The 16,117-nt window shown below is 49.6% G+C and overlaps 1 protein-coding gene across 1 annotated transcript in view; it reads left to right on the top strand.

Annotated features, from left to right (window-relative positions):
- The first annotated feature begins 3,236 nt into the window (after positions 1–3,236).
- The window catches only part of LOC119466234 (uncharacterized), an 84,016-nt gene continuing 71,135 nt past the window's right edge, over positions 3,237–16,117 (top strand). Inside the window, exon 1 of the transcript XR_007467613.1 lies at positions 3,237–3,491. The gene's annotated coding sequence lies outside the window, so the exon portion shown is untranslated. The remainder of the gene's footprint in view (positions 3,492–16,117) is intronic.

Below are 16,117 nucleotides of genomic sequence, written 5' to 3'. Positions count from 1 at the left end.
TAAGCGAACAAGGGGAACAACGACGGTTAGCCCGACGTGTCGCAACCACAAGTGCCCCGCCTGTTTCACAAGTCAGATGACGCCGAACAGACACAGGTGTAATTGAAGTGTGCGATGGTAGTAAGTGCGCCGCTGCCTTAGAGCAATTTCCATTTTTCGTTATGAACCATTTCAATCACGAGGTGTAGCCACATACTCCAGCTGCGTTCATTGGCTCAACACTTCCCTATCGTCTGTCCCTAGATCTTCAAGCACCATAGGGGGGGGGGGGGGGGGGGGAGTCATAAGGGAAATGCAGGGAGGTTAACCAGGCTGAGCCTGGTAGGCTACTTTGCACTGGGGAAGGGGGTAAAGGGTTTGAAAGAGGATAAGGAAGAGAGAAGTTCACACCCTGCACATTTACACAGTCAAGAGTTCATCGCTGAGTTTCGTCACAGACGGTCATACAGACCAGTGTACCTCAAAAAAACGCAACAGCGCCTTCGTAGCCCTGCACATAGCAGACGCACGAGGCCACGGGCCCAAGATCGTCTCCTCCGTAAAAGGCCTGTCGTCCAAGTGCCTCAAAGCCATCCAAAGGGCAATTCACTAATCTTCGTATCTAGAGCAGTCCCATAAGAGATGTCTGGTGGTTTCCTCAACACCACATGTGCTGCAGTTGGCACTGTCCGCCATTCTAATTAGGAATGAATAGGAGTTTGTAAAAGAGACTCCTTTTCGCAGGCGGCACAGCAATGTTTCTTCGTGTCGTTTAAAGCCCGGTAAAAGTTGTAATTGCATCTGTTAGTCCATGGCATATAGGCGCCGGTTGGTAAACTCTGGTGTATTCCATTTTCTTAGAGTTATAATATGGGCAAGACTGCTGAGGTGCCTCATGTGCCCCACGGGCAGCTTTGTCGGCACATTCATTGCCAGTGATGTTGCAGTGCCCAAGTAGCCACTGAAATACAATGTCGTGGCCTCTGACCACGGCTTGATGGTAGCCTAATCGTATCTCTGCTACCAGTTGTTCATATGGGCTGCGGCGCAGAGCTGATAAGAGTGACTGTAGCGTGGCCTTTGAGTCACAGAATATAGCCCATTGATTCGGTGATTGTTCGCGCACATAAAGCACTGCGCTACGGAAGGCGGCAAGTTCAGACGCTGTCGATGTTGTGACGTGGCTGATCTTGAACTTCTTACAGAATGATGCCGACGGAATAACTACAGCACCAGTAGAGCTGGTCAGAGTCGAAGAGCCATCTGTATAAATGTGAATTCGATCAGAGTAGGAATCATGCAGCAGATGTAGAGCAGCTTGATTCAGGGCACAAGTAGACAAGTCGGACTTTTTGTAACTCCTGGAATGGAGAGCCGCACTTGTGGCTGCCGGAGATACCACAAAGGACAAGGTGGTCTTGCTGCAGGCGTGAAGTCTGATGGAAGAGAAGATCGATAGGAGGTTCCAATGCCCGAAATAGTTGCATCTGGTCTACTTTCCGAAAGAGAAGCAAGGCGTTGAGACTGTAGTCGGGAAAGGTGTCGAAGATGATTTCGAAGGGTGTCTGTGGCGACATACGTTCTGATGGTATGTTCCCTGGTGATGGCAATTGTTGCGGCTGTTGAAACGCATCGCGGTAGGCCAAGACAAGTTCTAAGTGCTCGAGCTTGCATGCTCTCAAGCACTCTGAAGTTTGTCCTCCGGGCGCTTGACAACACCGGAGTGCTGTAACGCAAGAAACCCACGAAGAGCGCTTTGTATAGTTGCAGCATGAAACGCGCCGACGGTCCCAATGCTTTTCCGGCGATGGCTTTGAAGAGGTGACTGATCGAGAGGAGTCTCTTCCTTAGGTAGGATACTTCCTAAGGTAAGCGACTGATGCGCATTTTTCTGTTCAAACGCCAAGGCCTTGTCTCTGAAGATAAGTAGACGTCATCGTTGCAGCTTTTTCTAACCTTGCGCGAGCTTGCGGGCGAGTTACTCCGGAAGCCCAGATGCAGATGTCATCTGCGTAAATTGACAGACTGACAGACTGCATGTGGCAGGGATTCCGCCAGCCCAATCAGTGCCAGGTTTAACAAAGCACTATAGAAAAGTGATGTAATGTGCGTATAACTGGAAGAGCTTTTCTATTCTTTTTTGCATATTTAGGGCAGTCGGAAAAGGATGAGAAGCGAATACCACAGATTCCTTTGATGATGCGAGACACAGGGCTCATCGACACCTGGTGACACACCCCTGATCTCAACTCGAAGGAGGATCAGGCGGAACAATTGCTGGCTATGTATGCCAGGCTAACCCCGCCTGCTTCAACATCACCACTACCACCACCACCTACCCTTTCTGCATTGCTTTCCTACCCTTCTTCTGTAACTTCAGCTTTAACGTAGTGTGTCAAATCATGCGAATTTCTGGCTAACCTCCTCACCTTTTCTTCTCTCTTTATAGCTCTCTTGTAATTGGCTCTTGGTTTACAGCAATTTAGGTTTACAAGGACACTTCGAGCTACGCACTCCGAAACGCGGGGATGGACGAGAATTCACTCCCCCCGTCCGTGTCTTCACGTCGTCACCGAGCTTGCATGGTCACGCGCTGCGTTCTGCTACTTTTCTCCCCGCTTCTCTCTTCTTCTTTCCTCCCACTCCCTTCCCCGACACCGCAGCTGCGGCTTTCCTTTTCCAATAGTCACTTCCACAGCCAACAGGAGAACTTTGAAGTAGCGCCACTCTCCAAAGTGGTATGTAGAATTAGCTGCACACACGCAACCGCGCCCAGCAGCGGTGCACCACTGTACTTGGAAACTATACCGCGCGAGCGGCACTCAATACGTATCGCTGGGTCCTCGCCTACAATGCCAACCGGCACCTCCCGTTATCAGTTACAACCTAGGGGCGCCACGCTCGAGTGAGCGCAGCACGCGCGCAATTAACGCAGCAAACATAATTCGTGCCGAAACGCAAGAACGAAACACGGGGTGGCAATTTCGCCTTGCCGCCGCCATCAGTTTCGGCCCTGCGGGCCGCTGATAAGATAACCAGTCGTAAAAAAATAAACAAACGACGGAACACCCAAGAAATTCGTCGCGAGGGCATCTTCTGTCGGACCCGCGAGTCGTCGTGTAGCGCGCGCGCTTTCGCGCGTCGGCGTACGCCATCCCATTGGTCGCCGCACGGCGCTGCTGCCAGGTGGCGTCGGCCTCGCAATCCAGGTGCGCTCGCTGGCGCGTTTCGCAGCAGACGAAACGAAGCCCTCTGTCGCTCCGCTCTCGAGCACGCGAACTGCCTCGGAGCGCGCGAAGAGCGCGAAAAGCAGCAACACGTGCAGCGCACGCCTCCACGCCCGGCAGGTCCAGCTAGTGCTCCGCCGACGCAGCGCTACTACACGACTCCGATCCAGAGCGCAGCTGCCGCCAGCCTGCAAACCCGCAACGACGCCCAGAGTCGGAGCGGAGAGTCGTCCTACAGGCGCCGACTGCTGCTGTGCACTTGCCGCCGTCCGTCAATCGCGCCTGGTGAGCATACGATTATCGGTCCATCGATAAGGTACCACTTCCGCGTCTCCTCTGTCCCGGGGAGAGAGGGAGGCTCCGCAAGAGCGTCCGACTCTTCCTTTTACCTTGCGGTGGTATCACAACAGTCAGTGCAGGCTGTACGCTTGGACCCGCGAGCACGATGATCTTGTACTCTGCTATAGAGTCAAATACCAGTGCTCGACGGGACTTCAACGAATGCTGATGTAGCAAGCGCAGGCGTACTCGGACGCACTATGCGCGTGTTACGTCCCTGTTCTTGCGACCGAGTTCTGTCCAGTCCTTTGCAGCACCGGTCAAGACGATCAAGCGCCAGCTATAGCCTGCAACGCGTTTCTCTTATTGCTGCGTACATGCAATGCGGAGCGAGGTCGTGTCCGTGTACTTATGCGTTATCCTTTCTTACGCATTGTGATAACCAAAATACATAACAAACAAACTACCGGAGAGCATCGATATCCCGAGTTTGCTCTAGAAACGCCAACCACGGCGAAGATAATTTGCCCTAGTAGAATCGTGCGTGGGTGCGGACTCGGGAACAAGGTATTATCCTTGGTCGGCAACAACACTCTCTGTACAGAGATGAGAAATGCAGTATCTTGCAGACCCCGAACTTCGGCGCGATGTCATAGTTTTGGCTGGCGATAAAAGCCCTGCGGCGAAGTGTGTAAACGGGCCGGATGGCCGACGACTCGGCGACGAGGTCCTTTCTTCCAGGTTTCCAATCCTGTGTGGCTGCCGTGTTCATTCACAATGTGCCAGATAAATGTAGGCTGCTAACATGGTGCAGTAGGATACATGCAAAGGCAAGTTGGGTGCATACACATGTTAAACTTAGCGGAAATCGGAACGCACACGGAGGCGGGACATAGACCTGTTGAACCTTATTTCTTTTGCAGTGGGGCGTTTGTGTTTCTCCGTCCTTTCTGGCAACGCTTTACGTCCTGTCTCCTTTATGTTTGTCCTGACTCCTGTTCGCGCTAAAATTAATATGAACTGCTAACATTAGTTATCTCCAGTCTCAATGCGACCGCGAATAATTTGAAATGAGCGTTTTCACCGCAGCCAGAAGAAAGAGAAGAAATCTTTCTTCCGTGAAGAAAATCCTTCATGCAAGAAAGAATTCAAGTGCGAATTTTTTTTTCAATTAGCGTCTGCCACCTGCACCCGCCGAGGTTATGGCCTTCATCTCCTGAATACGATGTCGTGGTTTCGATTCTCAGTCGCGGCTGGCGCATATATATATACCGATAGGGACGGAATGCTGAAACGCTCGTGTAGTTAGTTCTATAAGAGAGAGAAGCAAGGCGAGGCAGTGGGGTTAACTAGACGCACGTCCTGTTTGCTACCCTGCACTATAGGGGAACGGCAGATTTTTATCTGTCTGAACTAACATACTGTGTTTTAGGTATTTTTGTGAGTACTTTGGTATTTCAGAAATACTTTCGTTGAGCAGTATTTAGTGCGGTAACTAGTATAGCTTTGCTCTGCAGCCGACTTCCTCCGGACGAGACGAAAAGGAGCAACAAAGTCGGGCACACACGAGGGGTTTCCTTCCACAACTCGCTAGCGGCTAACTTCGAAAGTGCAGCTGCACAACAACTATACGCTCTTAATGTTAATGCGACCGTGGCGACTAACATGTAACATTGGTATTGAAGCACTCCTCCCTTTCACCGTTTTCTTTTTCTTTTCTTTTTTTCTTTCTTTTTTTTTTTTTTTTTTTTTTTTTCTTAGCCGCAACGCTACTGAGAGCGGCTTTCAGTGTAGGCGGCGATATCTTCAAAAAGAGGGCAGGCTGTCTATCGCAAATCTTTAAGAGCACCTATTTCCGAGGGTGAGCGTATGTTTTTCTTTCTTTTCTTTTTGGAATTTGCTTTGTGTGACGCAAGAAAGCGCTGCAGTCATGTAGAAATTCTCTTGTTTCTGCAGTGTCTGGTATTTTGAAAATATATTGAGAGTATATAACGAAATGCATACTTTTGTCGGCATTTTGTGTACTCTTCAGATACTTTTGGAACTTCGGTTTTAGTGCTCTACTGAGTAATCGTTTTTTCGCCTAGCAACTTTAGCAGTTGGTGCCCTGACGAAGGCTAGTCCCCTTACCGAAACGTTGGCTTTAATTCATTGTTCGACAATTATACTCCTCGTCGTTTCTAGTTTCCATCTTCCTTCGAACTTCTGTATCGCTTGCCTAGTATTTAGTGTTTCATATTAAATACATTCTTTGGGTGCCTTGTACATCTCTAAGGGGAGGAGATAAAGGGGCGAAAAGACAGAGAAGGGATGGGACAGACAGAGCAACAGTTGCGTACACAGTTGAATAGGCGCAGCCCCCCTAGTCTCTAATAGGTCAAATATCGGTGGGTGTACGTTAACAAATGCCGGGTGGTCAAAAATAATCCGGGGCTCGCCATCACAGCGCCCCTCGTAGCCGCTGTGTTACACTGGGACGTTATAGAGCACCTCATCTGGTCCTGCGATTAGCGCTTCCGTTCTGAAAGCAAAGGTGAGAAGAACGTTTCCTCAGCAACGTGCAGAACCGCTCGCTTTTGCCAGAAGGACCGCGGACATACAAGGTGTTTTTTTTTTTTTTTTTTTTTTTTTAGCTGCACCAATTTTTTTCTATTATTTGAGGCAGGTAGCCCAATTCGAAACCTTGATCTAAATTACTCGATGAAGCTGTCGTAACTTCTACGATAAAGCAATGCTTAATTGAATAATTAATATAATTACGACTAATAAACTTTTTTAATTAATTACATTGCGGCACATGTTTCAGTATACGAGTTGTAGCTATAGTGAGTATGCATGTCCCAGGACTACGCCAGTTTCGAGATATTAATTTTCAAACTGGCCGACGAAATGCATTGGCGTTCCAGTTACTTTTGTGCTTCAATGCATAAAACAGCGTTTTCTTAAAAAAGCAAGTGAAACAACAGGGCATTTTGACCGCACGTTTGACGGCGCATATCTCGAAAGCGGCGCCATCCTCAGAATTCGTTCCAAGTCGAGATGCCTTGCCCACTCACTAGGTACAATTCGTAGGTCGAAATATGTGCCGTAAAAAAATTAATTGAAAATGTAATTAGCATAATTATGTTAATTATTAAGCATTTTGATTTCTCATGGCAGCTAGTAATGGCCGCCCCGTCGAGTAATTTAGAACAAGGATTAGAATTGTGCAATCTGCCACAGGCAATTTTTTTTTAATTTGGTGCAGCCAAAAAGAAACAGAAAAAAAAAAAAAAACCTGTGTAGTGCGCGAGGAGGCGTAGTGGAGGAGTGCGGCTTAATTTTGACCACCTGATGTTCTTCACATGTACCTGAAAAACACGAGCATCATTGCGTTTCACCCCCACGTATAAATGCGGCCGCCGTGATCGGGAAGCGAACCCGCAACCTCGTACTTAGCAGCACAACGCCACGCCGCTTAGACACCGCGGCGGGTGACAGTTATTTACGACACGGATAGAGACGCTCGGGCGGAGCAATCGCCGGTCAAGTGTGCCAGGTTAACCACGTCTGTAGGAACATCACCACTACCATCTGCATGCCATCCGCTTCGGAAAAAGGCGGCGAACAGGAAGATGAAAGATACCTTTAATTGTGTTGCATAGGTAGTGATACTGAAGAAAAAAAAAACAATTATGGGGTCTTGCCAAAGATCGTGCCAAAACCACGATCTGATTATGAGGCACGCCGTATATATAGTGGGGCACTCCGGAATATTTTGGACCACCTGGGGTTCCTTAATGTGCACCAAAATCTAAGTACACGGGTGTTCTCGCATTTCGCCCTCATTGAATTGCGGCCGCCGTGGCCGGGATTTGATCCCGCGACCTCGTGCTTAGCAGCCCAACACCATAACTCCTAAGCAACCACGGCGGGAAGTGATACCGAAGGGTGGCTATAAGGTGAATGAAACTATGGATGCGATTTACCATCCTATAGACAAAAGCAAGTCTCACCTAGTGTGTAGTTATGTGCATTTGTCTGTGGAGAGCAAAATCCCGGCGCTAGAAAGAAAACCATGACTGAAGCGTGAGATAATAGAGCAGATAAAAAAAAAAGAGAGAAAAAGTTGGAAGGCGATTCAACCTCTATAGTTGACGTCGACGAAAGACAAAGTCTTGCTGTGCTAGTTGGGTGTGAGAATGGGAGTGTATGTACCGTAGAATTTATTCTGAGAGATCCGCAGCGTCTCTAACGACAGCGTCTGCGTCTTCGACTGGAGGCGCAGCGTCTCAGCGACGGCGTCTCGAGACGCTAGCTGCCACGAGAGAAAAATGCGAGAACGCTCCCCAGGGCTGCGATCTTGTACGCGTTCCAAAATGGAACGGAGGCGGTCCGTTCCATCGAGCCGCACACGACTGGTCAATTTGATCGTCACGGTTCAAATTGACCAATCGTGTGCGGCTCGATGGAACGGACCGCCTCCGTTCCATTTTGGAACGCGTACAAGATCGCACCCCAGATCTACCTTCTGGATCAGCGCACATTTTATTGCGATAGCAATTATATGGACACTCCAAAGCAGATTTCTGCCGTCGGCGTCGCCGTCGCCGTTGCCGTCGCCGTCGCCGTGAGGTTCCGTATGACGTCAATGGAGATGAAATCGTCGCCGCGCGCCGCCGAACGCTCTATGTGCGAGTGAAAGGGCGCGAGGGACGCGCGCTTTCACGGGGAGTGAACGCACGGCGGAGAACAAACGCGCGTTCTGTGTCGTGCTCCCTTAAGGGCTGCAGAAGTAGGCGTCTCTTTCCTCCTTTACAATCACCATATATGTAGAGCAAACGCGCCTTCTTCTGACGCACGAAAGGCCGTGGGGGGGGGGGGGGGGGGGGGGGGAAGGAAGGGAGGGGACGTTTAGCTGCGGCACATTTATATCAGAGGCTCCGGCAACAGTCACCAACGCCGCACGCATTTTGTGCGAACGTCGGCAAAACGCCGACGGCGTCGACAACAGTTCTGCGTGTTGCCGGTGCTGCTGCATGTCCAAGTTTATACAGCTGATAAAGCTACTATCATTACTCCGTATAGCTCTCTACAAATTTGCTATCGCAATTGATGCTTCGCCTTTCAGGTGAAACTGCGACAACTTTTTTTTAGACTGCACAACCTCCGGGATCGGCCCATGAAAGAGGCTAGAAACATACCCGATACGGGCTATAGTGGGGTATACATAACCTGCCAAGAAATACATCGACTTTCAAATTTGCAAGCTCGTATGAGACGTTGCTTCCGTTTCCTTTGGCTGCCCTGTTCTGTTTACGCCGAGCAAAGTGCATGTTAAATAGTTCGACGAACGAAAAATACTGCGTGCATGGTAACGAGAACCTGATCAAATTCGCCATAAATAAGCGCCGCCTAATGCCCTCGCTCTTTCAAATTAATTGATTTTGCGCGTTGTCCTGACGGTACGAGGCACCTCGTTTCCGTCTATTCAAGTTACCAGCGCGACAGCAAATACCGGCGTAATTACCGGGGAGTTTTTGGGGGAATAGTGGGCGCCATATATCGGCCCGTGTACAAATGAAGCTCGGTGTGGGTTGCGCGCATGCGCAGCGCCGCTAACACAGTAGAACTGTGTATATATACATTAGACCGCGCTTCCGATCACTATTTCCAAACCTCTCGATTATTTGCCTATTTAAATCAGCTCTTCTCCCCCCCCCCCCTCGACAGCTTTCATAAGAGCGTAATATTTTTAAAGGGGTCTGAACCTGAGCTGGTTGGTGCGGCTTCGTCAATTGCGAGAAAACAGCGCGATAAAAACGGGACAAGAATGGCCAGATCAGGACAGCGCTATACCTGCCTGGTCTTTCTTGTCCCGTTTTTCTCGCACGGTTTTTTTTTTTTTCGCCATGAAGTATTATTTTTCTTCGAATCCTTGCCTGGGAGTAGCAACCGCATAAAAAACAAGAAGAAAGAAAAGAACTGAACGGAGCACCGGAATACAAGCATGTGTTATGCACCGTGCTCAGCAACCTGGGTAATGTAACGCAGAAAGGATTCGCCGTCCGCCCCTTCTCCATTCATTCAAGAATGTGCTTAAATTACAAAAATAACGCTGAACGTGCGTCTTTTTTTTTTTCTCTGCTTTTTTAACGGCGAGACTACATTGAATAGGTTAATTTTATCTCCCGTGCTCGATTACACGTACGCGTACGTGTCTTGAAACCTCGCGCTTTACAGCGCCTATAGGCCGGGGAAAAACAGGTCAGCACATATTCTTACCGATCTGTTTACATAAGCTTGAAGAGTAAGGTAATCTGAGGCCAACTCGGATGTTTGACGCTGTTTTTCTGCACTTCAGGTGCTGCCTTTTCGCTGAAAGGCCTAAGAGGCACCTGTTGTGAGCTTCCGAGCCCGACCATCGAGTTTTTCAAAACACGAGTGCGCGATGGTTTTCTTTTCCCAGTACTGCACGAGCTCCATTACGTTCGCGAGAATCGTACTGTGGTCATGGCAACGCTTGTCGATGCAACGATCAAATAAATCCGGGCGAGAAGACAGCTACACTGAGAAGAAATATGCGGCGTGTATACGCGCACATGCCTATATACTGCGTCTATCGACAGCCTCCACGTCATGCAGCAAAAAATCGGGTGGGCCGTATCGGGGACGCAGCCAAAGTGGGGTGTACGTGAAACGTCTTGCGCGTGCTGGCGGATGGTGTATGTGTCCTATAGAGCGCAGAAATTATGCGTAACCAAATGCACAAGTAACATTTATTGACGCATTACAAACCTTACATGCTTAAAGAGAGTGCTGACAGAAACTGTTTGTCCTATTTTTGTTACTTTATTGGACAGCCCTCGACCCAGCACTTACATTATGGAGTCTCACTTCCCCGACAGAGACCTCAAAAAGCAAAAATAGAAAGAGAGGATCGGCATTCCTCCGTCGCGCTGCCCGAGTATATATTGACGCCATTACTGGACTCTACGTGTCAAGTGTGAGGGTGCCACAGCCAAGCAAGCGTCAAATTTCCGCAACAAATTACACACTTCTGTAAGTCTTCGAACTCCTGATGAACACAGGTTTGAGTTTGGTGGCTAAGTGAGCTTCTCTCACACGCGACCACTCCCGCTCTGACAGACGTATACATACTGCCGAGCTATGCCTCTCTGAACGCCAAGCGAGAGCCTAAAAAGTGACTGTTTACGCTCGAACCGGCCGCAAGCTGCACCGCACGCGTGCGGTCGTGTGGCGGATCGACCTAAACAGTTCCTAAGGAGCGACTGAAGCGCAATCCGCATGACCTCCCGCCCACCTTCCGCATGAGTGCGGACGTGCCTGCACATATCGCACATAGATCCACAAATTTCGGTTTAGACATGTATGATCGGGTAACGGCTTCTTTCCTCAACACAACGACACCAAAATAAGGCGCGTGAGTAGTTACGGTTGCAAAGATATAAGCGATAATAGTATTAGGCGTTTTCGTTGCATGCTGTTTTAGCAAGCGACCCCCTATGCTGAACGAACTGAAAGACGTACGTCTCACGTCAAAAAAAAAAAAAAAATGCGGATCCCAGGCAGTGTGGGAATCGACGTAAGCGAAGCTTTCTGTGCTGTTTGCTTTGATTCACGATAATTAGCGGTGGTGTTGAAGGTGAATATCATTTCTTCAGCGTTTAGTACAATACGAGAGTGTTGAGTTGATGTTACCTTGCGTGCACCACTGCTGTTTGTCTGCGTAATACACAGAACACAAAGCGAGACATGTTTGCTTGAGGCGTTGTTGTGCGCCATTGTTCATAACCTCCGAGAAGGTTAGCATTGTCAGTGCCTCACACGGCACATCGCAACCTGGCAGAAGTGTTAAATTTTAATTGAATTATGGGGCTGTACGTGCCAATACTACAATCACATTATGAGGCACGTCGTAGTGGCGGAATACCGATTAATTTTGACCCCCTGGGGTTTCTTTAACGAGCACCTAAATCCAAGTACACGAGCGTTTTTGTATTTTCCTCCCGTCGAAATGTGGCTGTCGTGATCGGGATGGAACCCGCGACCTCGAGCAAAGCCATAGCCGCAAAGCTACCACGGCGGGCACAGAAGTGTTGACTTGGCGTGCGACCGCTTCCGTAGTGTCGCCTAGACGCTACGGCGCTGCGGCTTTGCGTCTGCACGCCGTGCGTCCGTTGTCCACTTGACAAATTTGCATGGCGTTTATTTTTCAGAAATGGCACAAACGTACGGCACCGTACCTAGCTTGAACGTGAATTTATCCGGTTTGTCCGCAACCGCTGTTAATTGTCTATAGTAGTAGCGTTTCCTCGCCTTCTCAAGTCACCTTTTCCCTCCCCCACCCTCCCCCACATGTATGGGAACTGCGGGCGAAGAGTGGCAAGCTCTCATTCACTCGTTTGGTGGCTGCGTCGGTTTTACCAATTCTCTGCCTCCTCTCCCTATACCTTCCCTCTGGGCTGTTGCACGATAGCAGAAATGTAAGCGCCGCAGTTTCTGCAATGCTTTTGCGGCGGGTCACGGAAAATCACAGCTGTCAAGATGATCTTGCGCCGACGCCCAGGGAGCTCCAGATGACATTGTGGCGACCGTCGATGGAAAGGTCCAAACGAGTTTATCGCGTCGCCTTTCGTCGCTGCCACGCTCCTGCCATGCATATATATACACGCTCTGAACCACCTCCCGACGCGGTGTGCAAAGACAGCAATAACAGCAGTGGAAAAGTCGAAGGAAGAGGCAAAGAAAGGTTCGCTTCAAAATGGCTCTACTTATTCGCGTAAAAGTCGAACAGTGTTCACTCTGAATTTCGTCGCGATTGACTACGCACTTTCCCGTATCTGCGCTCAAGACGAATGCACGAATGATCGAATCACTCGAATTCCTTGGGTGATATTCTCGGTCAATCACTAGCGTATACGGCCGACAGCGTTTCTGGCACTGTGCCAAGCTCGCCATCTTCGTACCATGCCAAGAGCTCTGTCGGCCGTATACTTCGACGCGCCCAGGTCGAGTCTCGCGAGAGTGAAAGTATCTCTACCCGCCGGGGTGGCTGAGTCAGCTAAGGCGTTGCGGTGCTGAGCACGAGGTAGCGGGATCGAATCCCGGCCGTGGCGGCCGCATTTCGATGGAGGCGAAATGCAAAAACGCCCGTGTGCTTGCGTTGTAGTGCACGTTAAAGAACCCCAGGTGGTCGAAATTAATCCGGAGCCCTCCACTACGGCGTGCCTCATAATCAGAACTGGTTTTGGCACGTAAAACCTCAGAAAGAAGAAAAGAAGGTATATCTGAAAGTAATCGCCAGTGAATACCGTCTCTGCATCAGCAGCAGCCTATTTTCATGTCCACTGCAGGACAAAGGCCTCTCCCAGCTATCTCCAATTACCCCTGTCTTGCGCAAGATCATTCCAACTTGCGCCTGCAAATTTACTCATTTTATCGTCCCGCCTAGTTTTCTGCCGTCCTCGGCTGCGTTTCCCTTCCCTTGGCACGTTATCTGCCCTACGCATTACATGGCTTGTCCAGCTCCGTTTTTTTTTTTTTTTTTCATTTAGAATGTCGGTAATCTACTTCTCGTCTCTACAGGCATTTCCACGTGATTACGGCATCACTAGAATTGCGCTCATGTATACAGAACGCGACATCACGTCGCAAGCTTTCACTATAGTATTCACGTGACGTCACGGACGCAGCATCTCACCGTGCTAGTACCCGAACATGGCGGCCACGTTGACATGAGTACACCATATTATCACACGCACTTACATTGTCTTGCTCCTTGGCGGTGACCGTTTTTCACCTCGGTTATCACTGTTATGATTTCTCGCTCGGCGCAAGAGGCGGCTGTCATACTGTCGTGCTGCCACATTTTTTTGTTTACGCAGCTTCTAGGCGTGCTATATATAGTACCTCAAGGTGGCGACCACAATGAAGTCAACGCAAACCATCTTACACGCCAGCCGACTGCGTCAAGTTGTAGGAGCTCTGCGCATCTATGCGTGTTTTATTGCGTGGCTAGGGACGTTACGTATTCTCTTCAGCGAAGCGTATACATCCCCGAGAAATGCGTGAACACTTGCCATTTTTCTCGAGACAGATGCGTCTGCCAGCGAGCACTACGCGGTGGACATCGTCCTCCTTCGGGCGGGCCTCGACTGCTTCCTCGCTCTTCAAGCGCATGCCCGGTCTCTGGGTCCCCGTGGTTAAACACTGAGGTTCCTTCTCAGCCAAGTAAAACAAAGCTGGAGCAAATGTCAAGCTCGGAATGGCTAAAGCCACTTGAAACTTCAACATCATGGCCACCCGCACCCATTTGCCACATAATGCGTGTACCGTATAAGAGCCCATCGCCTGTAACCAAGAAGCGGTGCGTTTGGAGTCCAATGCTTCCGAGAAGTGCGTAGCCAGCGTACTCTCGTAACCTTTTCTGTGTTGTTTCATGCGTCCAGAAGCTTTGGCCGCTCTCGACCTCTCGCCGAGGGCGGTACCGTTCGTTCGCGGGTTTAACGACCCCTGACTCGGGTGCAGGGCGCACAGCCACGGCTCGATTTAGGCACTGCTGCACTCGGCTAGGTGCCGCGCGATCGATACACATGTTCACAGAACAGGGCGCTTCCTTGTGTCGCGCGCGTAAATGTCCCGGACCGCCGCGGCCGCGTGGTCTTACCCGCTTTGACCGAGCTGCTAAGTGGTTTCAATGAAAATGAGGTGGTTGTAGGCACGTGCGTTGTTTACTGCGACGGCCCATACAAGCGAAAGCCTTGGTAAACGCTTATAGGAGATGGCAGGGCGTGATGTTAAGCGGCACTTATAAAGAAGGCGTTTCCGCCGTATCTTCGGCGCGGCGTATACCCCCGTATATCGTAGCGCCTATTTTACGCCGCGTGATCATAGTGCATAGTGGCATAGTGCTACGGCATAGCGCGTATATTGGCCACAACTGAAGCGCGGTTATTGTGCGGCTTACAGGGTAATTGAAAGTGTAAATAGACAACCAGGAGGCATAAAAAAAATGATAGAAACAGAGACAGCAAATTGGATGAAAAGGATGGAAACAAGGAAGACCATTGAGATTTACTAGAACGGCAAGAAAGAAATTACAAAGCAAAATCTGTACAATAACACCAAAGAGCAGTGCCTTGCTTCTTGAGGCCCGAGCTGGTTGCCTAAGGAGAAGAACGTACAGGAGCAAATATTCGCAACAGAATGAGTCATGTGTGTGCTGCACCAAAAATCCGGAGACAACTCAGCACATCCTAATAGAATGCGAAGTTTTTCATCCAGCGAGACCCGTATGAAACGTCCATTTTCCACAAGCGCTGGGATTTAAAGTGGATGGAAGCATCAACCGGTCAACAGCAGAGATAAGCAAGATGCGTTTAGAGTATTGGTGCGTGAAAAAAAGAAATCCACGCAGAAACTCCTCTGGGGGTTGTATAAGTATGCGTAGGCATTGTGCCACTTGCTCATCCCCACGCAACCCGGTGTCATTATCACTGTTATGACACTTGATCCGGCCAGTATAGAAACGACAGCGCTGCGGCGACACGAACTGGTGTGGACGGCGTCGCAAGGTGCATTCGTAACGCAAGCAAAGTACTGCAGGTGGCGGCGCCAGCTGCCTTGATGACGTTCCGATCATAAGACGTTATCACTCTTTGGCGCCTTGTCCATCCGTGTCGAACCATTAAGAACCGTGATCAAAGGACTCCGGTGGCGACACGGACTGATGAAACGTATTCTGGCACGGCGGCGCGGACCGTGCCTTGAAAGTGATCTGCGAAGCGGACAAAGAGTGCCGACGGCATGATCGCTCTGCGCGCGGTGTTTTCGCTGCCTCATTTGCGTTGAAGCGACATCCAGCACGAAGATAAAGTCGCTCACCGCTGCAGGCTCTATCTTGAAGTCGCAGTTTCGCCCGAAAGGCGAAGCATCGATTGCGATAGAAAATTAGTAGACAGCTATGCAAATGATAGTTTTATCGGCCGTATAAACTTGTAAACATTCGCTTATTAACTTAATTAACAAGCATGGTGTCACGCGCGCGCGAGCAAACATGAACACATCTCACTCGATGACCGCGCACACTTGCTGTCAAAACGCTGGAGTGAGAAAGCGGGGCGGCAGCAGCAAGCGAATTGACTTTCGTGCTGCCTCTCGCTTCAACGCGCACTAATTAGCGGCGATAACACAACGCACACGAAGCTATCAGCACTCCGCGCACTCGCAGATCGCTTTCAAATAGGGCCCGCGCGGCCGCGTCATACGCAGCCGCCGCCTAGAGTGTCCACATAATTGCTATTGCAATAAAAGCAGGGAAGAAATTCATAGGGCCGGATCGGTTACAAGCATACATATAATAGGTATATAGATATATATGTTTTGAGGAAGAGAGAAAATATTAAGAAAACGTAGAGAAAATGATAGACTGATATATATGCATACATTACTTGATTAGCTCAAGCAGGCTGGGTGTCTATTTGAGGCCACCCCATTTCAAAGGGGATGCCAATAAATAATAATCATCTTGATATGGACGGGCCGCTGCCGGTGAAGGCACGACGAAACTATGTAGGAAATGCATTTCATAGGCATTTCCAAATGTATGCCCGATGCAAAGGGCATACCGT

The sequence above is a fragment of the Dermacentor silvarum genome, chromosome 1, assembly GCF_013339745.2.
Source record: "Dermacentor silvarum isolate Dsil-2018 chromosome 1, BIME_Dsil_1.4, whole genome shotgun sequence".
Classification (NCBI taxonomy): domain Eukaryota; kingdom Metazoa; phylum Arthropoda; class Arachnida; order Ixodida; family Ixodidae; genus Dermacentor; species Dermacentor silvarum.
The sequence above is the reverse complement of the archived record's forward strand: the minus strand, read 5'-3'. Positions and strand labels throughout refer to the sequence as shown.